We start from the raw sequence: 6,232 nt of genomic DNA, 5'->3' as shown, positions 1-6,232 counted from the left end.
ATATGTCAGGCTCCGCTCTGAATTAGCTGTTCAGTTAGATACAACTATATGTCAGGCTCCACCTCTGATCTCTATCCAATAGCCGGCATTCAAGTACCCTGCTGGCGCCTTTTAATCAAGTCGCTGTCATCTTCCCTTCTCTTTTTACGTTTCAGTAATGTAATAGCTCTATATAAAGCCTTGGATCCCTCCTCGACAAGGCATCGAATGTAAACCCTAGCTGCCACTGGAGTAGTTGGCCTCCACATTTCCCTTTGCAATATAAACCCTAGCTAGACTCCCCTCTGAATTCCAGGCGAGCGACTGAGTCCTTATGTAATTGGTGGAGTGAATTGCAAAAAACAACCACATTTCAAGTACATATCCGAATTTGCTACCACATTTCTTAGGGGCCCCAAAAATCTACCATTTTCCTTGCTAATTTTCTCAATAAACACCGATGACCGATTTGGGATGATTTAATCCAATTTCTGACAGCCTGGACCCGTTGTAAATGCTGACATGGCACAAAATTGTCAACTATGTTTGTTGACTGTTAGTTTTGAGGGAGGGCCCATCCGTCAGCCACCCAGTTTTCCGGCCAGCCCACTAAGCCAGCAGCCCACCTACATCTTAACCCTAACTCTGACCGGATCTCGCAACCACCAGGGAGACCGCTGCATGCACGCTCGATGGCGGCGCGCCGCCGCGAACCCTCCTCCCGCCGGCCTCCGGCGACGCCACCGGAGAGCGCTACCCCCCGAACCTCTTCACCTCCTCCTCCTCCTTCCCAGCCTCCCTCGCGATGCCCTGAGCCGCCTTGAGGTCATGTGCGCTCACGGCCATGGCGCACCGCCTCACCGCGCCGGGGCCATGGCTCTCCTCTGACTATCTGTCATCTTTCTTCCGGCCTCTTCTCTGCCCAGCTCCGCGTGGCCATGCTCATCCATACCCGCGTGCCCGCGGCGCTCACGGTGGTGGACATGTCGGCCGGCCAGAACGGACGACGCCATGTGCGGGGAACCTGAGCTGCTGGGCGTGCGACGGCGAGGTCCGGGGTGGGAGGAGGTGCCCGACTGGGAGCAACACGGCGTCACAGTCAACAGAAACAATGTCATGTGGACATGTCAGCAATTTTATTAAATCGCCCTTAATAGGTCATCAGTGTTTATTGAGAAAATTAGCAAGGAAACTGGTAGCTTTTTGGGGCGTCCAAGGAACGTGGTAGCAAGTTCGGATATGAACTTGAAATGTGATGGTTTTTTGCAATTCACACTAATTGGTGAGTGAGCGACCATGATCCTGACACTATACATGAAATAGCATATTAAAATACATGCAATGTTTGGTGACATTATACTATCCAACAGATCTATATATCTACTGACCTAACATTCGACATTAAATTGGCACATGAAATCCCTAATCAATTTAGGATCCCTAACAAGATCGGCAACATGACATGAGTTGGGATGGTTACATGTCATTCAGAAAACACGCATACTGTCCAACAGGGTCTCTTATCTAACCCCTGACCTAGCATTCAACACAAGGATATGGCATGTGAATCTCGACCCCCAAAAACCGAACCCAGCACTACAGTATGACCCGACGGTTCGTGCGTATGTATCTATCGGAACCAGATTACCAGTTTACCACCCATAGTATATATGTTGTATACATCACTCACTATGTAGCTTCACCAAGTTTAGTTCACTGTATCCGTCAGTCAGTAGCTACTGGCATCATACCAACCAACCAGTTCCTGCGGCATGTCAGGCAACGAGGATGTCCCGGTAGGCGGCGAAGATGTAGGCGTATTTTTTCAGTGGGCTTCGTTGGCTCCTCAACATTCCACTGCTCGTTAACATTCATTATCTTCTCTATAAGTTCTCTTCCTTCTTCAAGAGTCAAAGACATGAATCGTCCTCCTGCACTCAGATCAAGAATAGATTTTGAGTCGTTATTAATTCCATGAGAAAACATATGATATATGACATGTTCAGCATAACCATAGCTAGGGCACATATTCAAGAATTTAGAATATCTTCCCCAGGCTCCATGTAAACTTTCACCATCTTCTTGAACGAACAAGGTGAGGATTCTTCGAAGTTTAGTAATCTTTGAACCACTACACATCAACCAGCTGGTTATACTTTCTTGAGAAATCAATTGCACCAAGTTTCAGCATTACCTTTTAGAGAAAACTTGAACCTTCTTGCCGGATAGTCCCGTAATTCATAAGGATTTCCTAATGGTCGTGTAACAACTTTTAACACAGAGAAATAGGATAGTGCAGATGGAATCACCCCTTCAGAAGAAAAGCAAGGGGTGGACATTTCCGGGCTTGCCCAACAAGAGATTATTCAAATCGCGTTAAGGTTCAGACCAACCTATACTTTTCCTTGTGATCTTAATATGGATACACTACAGGGTGTGACGAGTACAAGGCAATACCCCACAACTTTGAAGTGGCAAAATGATGCTAATTAATTTGGGATATATAATCGGAGCATCAAAAAGAGCGATGAAAATTAGCCCAGAGAAAATGGTGAGGAAAACAGAAAACAAATAAAAAAAACAGGCCACGTGTAAGCAACCTTGCAACGTCACGGAGTCGTCCATCGTCTCCATGATTGCCACGTGGCAAGACCGTTGTCGAACCTAGCTGTAAGCCGAGTGTCTTTTTCCTACATGCCGAGTTTTGTATGTAAACCAAGAATATTTTTTTCGACGCACTTGGACGACGTTGTGCGTTTTCCATTTCATACTCGGCTTATGTCGATGTAAGCCTAGTACCCATGTTTCTGTACTCGTCTTAACACTGCCACGCCGCAACGTGATTTTCTTACAGTGCACCCATTGATGCATCCATCCGGTCATGATAAAAAAGAAGGGATGCATCATCGTTGAGCTTAGCAAAATGAGGAGATGCATGTCTATCGATACTTCAAATTAAGTATTGTTGATTTATAGTCGACTTGTTTAGTTTATTTTCTACTACTACTTATGTATTATTGTTGTTTGAGACATAAGTACTCCTTATTACTACTATGAGCAAGAAGGGTCAAGGACATGACCGGCAAAGACCACGGCCCCCGAGACCTCCTCCACGATATAAAACGCAAACGGATGGTCGGCGATGAACTGCAACGGCCTCCTTGCAGTCTGCTTCACGCGTCCGGTGACGGCAGTGCAGGCTGCAGCCACGGTGCCTTCCTCGTTCACCTCGAGGACCGCCTTGTGGAACACCTCGTCCAGGCGCACGTCGAAGTCGATCTTCGTCGCGAGGCCGGAGAGGTCAGCATTCTCGCTGAACGCATCCCGGAGTCTGAGGCGCTGTAGGACTTTGGCGAGACGGCAGAAGAATGACATGTTGAACCTGGGCAGCATTAGCTTCCTCACGCTGCTCCGGTGCTTGGGCACGTGGTCGAGCAGAGAGCCGCCCACCTCCGCCAGAGCGGTGACCATGGCGTGCAGCCCGTCGTTGTCGTCCGGGAGGAAGACGCACATGGAGTACCGTGTAGACATGGCGGCAGTGCAGGCGGCACCGGCCTTGTACGGGAGTTTGAGCACCTTGAAGCCTTTGCCGTGTGAGGCGAAGAGCTTGCATTCTCCCGGCAGGGTCATGAAGGGGACGTGGACTGGGTCGGCGTCGCCGAGGCGGTGGAACTCGCGCTTCTCGGTGAGCTTTTCGGGGAAGCGGGTCTCCCAGACGCCCTTGAAGTAGATGGCGTTGGTGAGCACGAACCTTGAAAGTTGGGACAATGACCTCTCCGGCAGGATCTCCGAGATGAGATTGTTTGTCGCGGCCGCCGCCCTTCTGGTTGATCTCTTTCCTTATCTTCTTCCTATCACCCTGCAAGCACAAGCACGCACGTTGTGTAACAACAGTTTAACAAGTTTATGTCAACCGGTGATCGACGGCGGATAAGAACGAAAATATTAAGTGCTTGTTGTGCTGACCTTGGCAAAGTCGACGGCGCGTATCTCAGCGTTGTAGGACTCGGCGGCGGTGTGGAGGAAGTCAGGCGTGAGCTCCATGTGTTTCTGGTGAAACACACCGTAGGCGTAGGTGATGACCGGCCCACCAGAGCCGGACGGGTCCGCGGTGAGGCCACGCACGACGCAGCGCCGAGCAGGCCTAGGAGCTGATCCAGGGTTCTGCCGCGGGCTCCGGTGGCCACCAGGCAGAGCGTGGTGTAGAGGGACAGCGGCGAGAAGGCGATGTTGCTGCCCCTGGTGTCGTCTCCCTCGGCGAGCTTCTTGGCTAGGCGGAGGGCGAACGCCGTCAGGCCGTCGGAGCCCATGGTGGGTGGCGGCGACGACCCCCGTGCCTTCTTGCTTGGCCTCTCCGCCTCCTGGTCTGCCATGGCGTCCTAGCTTGCCGGCTGATGCGATTGACGACGATGTTGAAGTGTTGGCGTAAATTAAGGATGGCTGATGGCTGCAGAGGTACATATATACAAGGATGCTGCTTAGTTAATATGGTAAGTATTATGCGGATGGTAAATAAACCTTAATATGGCCGTCCGATTGTGATTGTCAAACCATGGGATAGGAGTAGGATCTCTCCGTTGGACCCGGTCTTACCAATCGGATCACATCAGAAAATCTGAGTCGACACCAACGAGATCAGGTTCAGACTAACGTTGAGTTTTTCAGAAAAGAAGGTTCAACTTTGGAATGCAATCAATCTGACAAAATACAACGAACCAACTATCTGGCTTACAGCATAGGGCAGTAGCACTATCTACCAATATTTGGACATTATACTGTACTATCATTCAACATTACAGCATATGGCATGTGCTCGATCCCTAAGATCCCTAAGATCCAACTGTAGCACTATGGCATGAGCTGGGATGGTTACAAGTCATTCAGGAAACACGCAACACGCATACTGTCAAAGAGATCTAACTATATATCTCCCGACCTAACATTTGATCATTCGGACACGAGCATGGCATATGAATCTCGAACCCAAGACCCCAACCCAACAATATGGCTTGAGCCGGACGGATCGTGCGTACGTATCTACCAGAACGAGATTACCACCCAAAGTCAAAGTATATATGCTGTACACATCACTCACTATGTTGCTTTCACCAAGTTCAGTTCCCTGTATCCGTCAGTCAGCAACTGCGGGCATCATACCAACCAACCAGTTCACGCGGCGTGTCGGGCAACGAGGATGTCCCGGTAGGCGGCGGAGATGAAGGCGTACGCGACGATGAGCACCAGGATGTCGTCCAGCAGACCACGGCAGCCCAGGAAAGCTGGAAACAAAACAGCATGATCATATACAGACGCTCTTGGAATTCATAGAGATTGTTTGCCGGAGGAGAGGAGTAAGATGACTGAACCAACTAGCTGCCTTACCTTCAGGGAAAAGGTCGATAGGGCTTGCGAGGTACACCAGAGCGAGGGTTGCCTGCAAGCCATCCAACAAAGTCGGTTTAGAATAGCAAGATTTTAGACGATCAAAATGAAGTTAGATTGTAGTACATGCCTGACAAATGTGTATCGTAACTGCTGCTAATTATAGGTAAGACTGAAACATCGCTAACAGTAAACTCAGTGCCTGAAGCTAAACAAGTAGTACAAGGTTCACACAGAAAAGTAACTGCAATCAGATAAGATAGCATATCCTATCTAATACGGACGATGGCCCAGACCTAGAGCAGAGGATGACAGAGTAAAACAAGATCCTACAATGGCCTAAACAGACCAGCACTGATGAGAAAATTCGATGATGGTTGTCCATGATTCTTCAAGACTTGATCATAGTTCATTTCATCTTCAAGACTGTCTAAACCTTCACAGCAACATGATATTCTATGTTCAATTTCAAAAGCCTTGCATGGTGGGTCTTCAGCAGAGTACTCCCTCCGTTTCTAAATATAAGTCTTTCTAGAGATTTCACTACGGACTACATACGGATGTATATAGACATAGTTTAGAGTGTAGGTTCACTCATTTTGCTTCGTATGTAGTCTCTTATTGGAATCTCTTAAAAGACTTATATTTAAGAACGGAGGGAGTATATGCCATTATCCAAGCAAGATAACTCAGAATATTATGGAAGGAATTAACTCAGAAAGGTACAAGGGTTTCAATATGCAATGACTGGTGGTGATATGCTAAATGAGTTGGGCTTTCTGAACTGACCCATATTTTCCTAATTCTTATCAAGTACTCCCTCCGTAAAGAAGTATAAAAGTGCTTAGATCACTAAAGTAGTCATCTAAAT

At 48.2% G+C, this 6,232-nt stretch overlaps 1 pseudogene; it reads right to left on the bottom strand.

Annotated features, from left to right (window-relative positions):
• Positions 1-3,030: 3,030 nt before the first annotated feature.
• On the bottom strand, positions 3,031-4,023 carry LOC119280212 (annotated as a pseudogene).
• Between the last annotated feature and the right edge of the window lie 2,209 nt (positions 4,024-6,232).

Source organism: Triticum dicoccoides, chromosome 3B (genome assembly GCF_002162155.2).
Source record: "Triticum dicoccoides isolate Atlit2015 ecotype Zavitan chromosome 3B, WEW_v2.0, whole genome shotgun sequence".
Taxonomy (NCBI): domain Eukaryota; kingdom Viridiplantae; phylum Streptophyta; class Magnoliopsida; order Poales; family Poaceae; genus Triticum; species Triticum dicoccoides.
The sequence above is the reverse complement of the archived record's forward strand: the minus strand, read 5'-3'. Positions and strand labels throughout refer to the sequence as shown.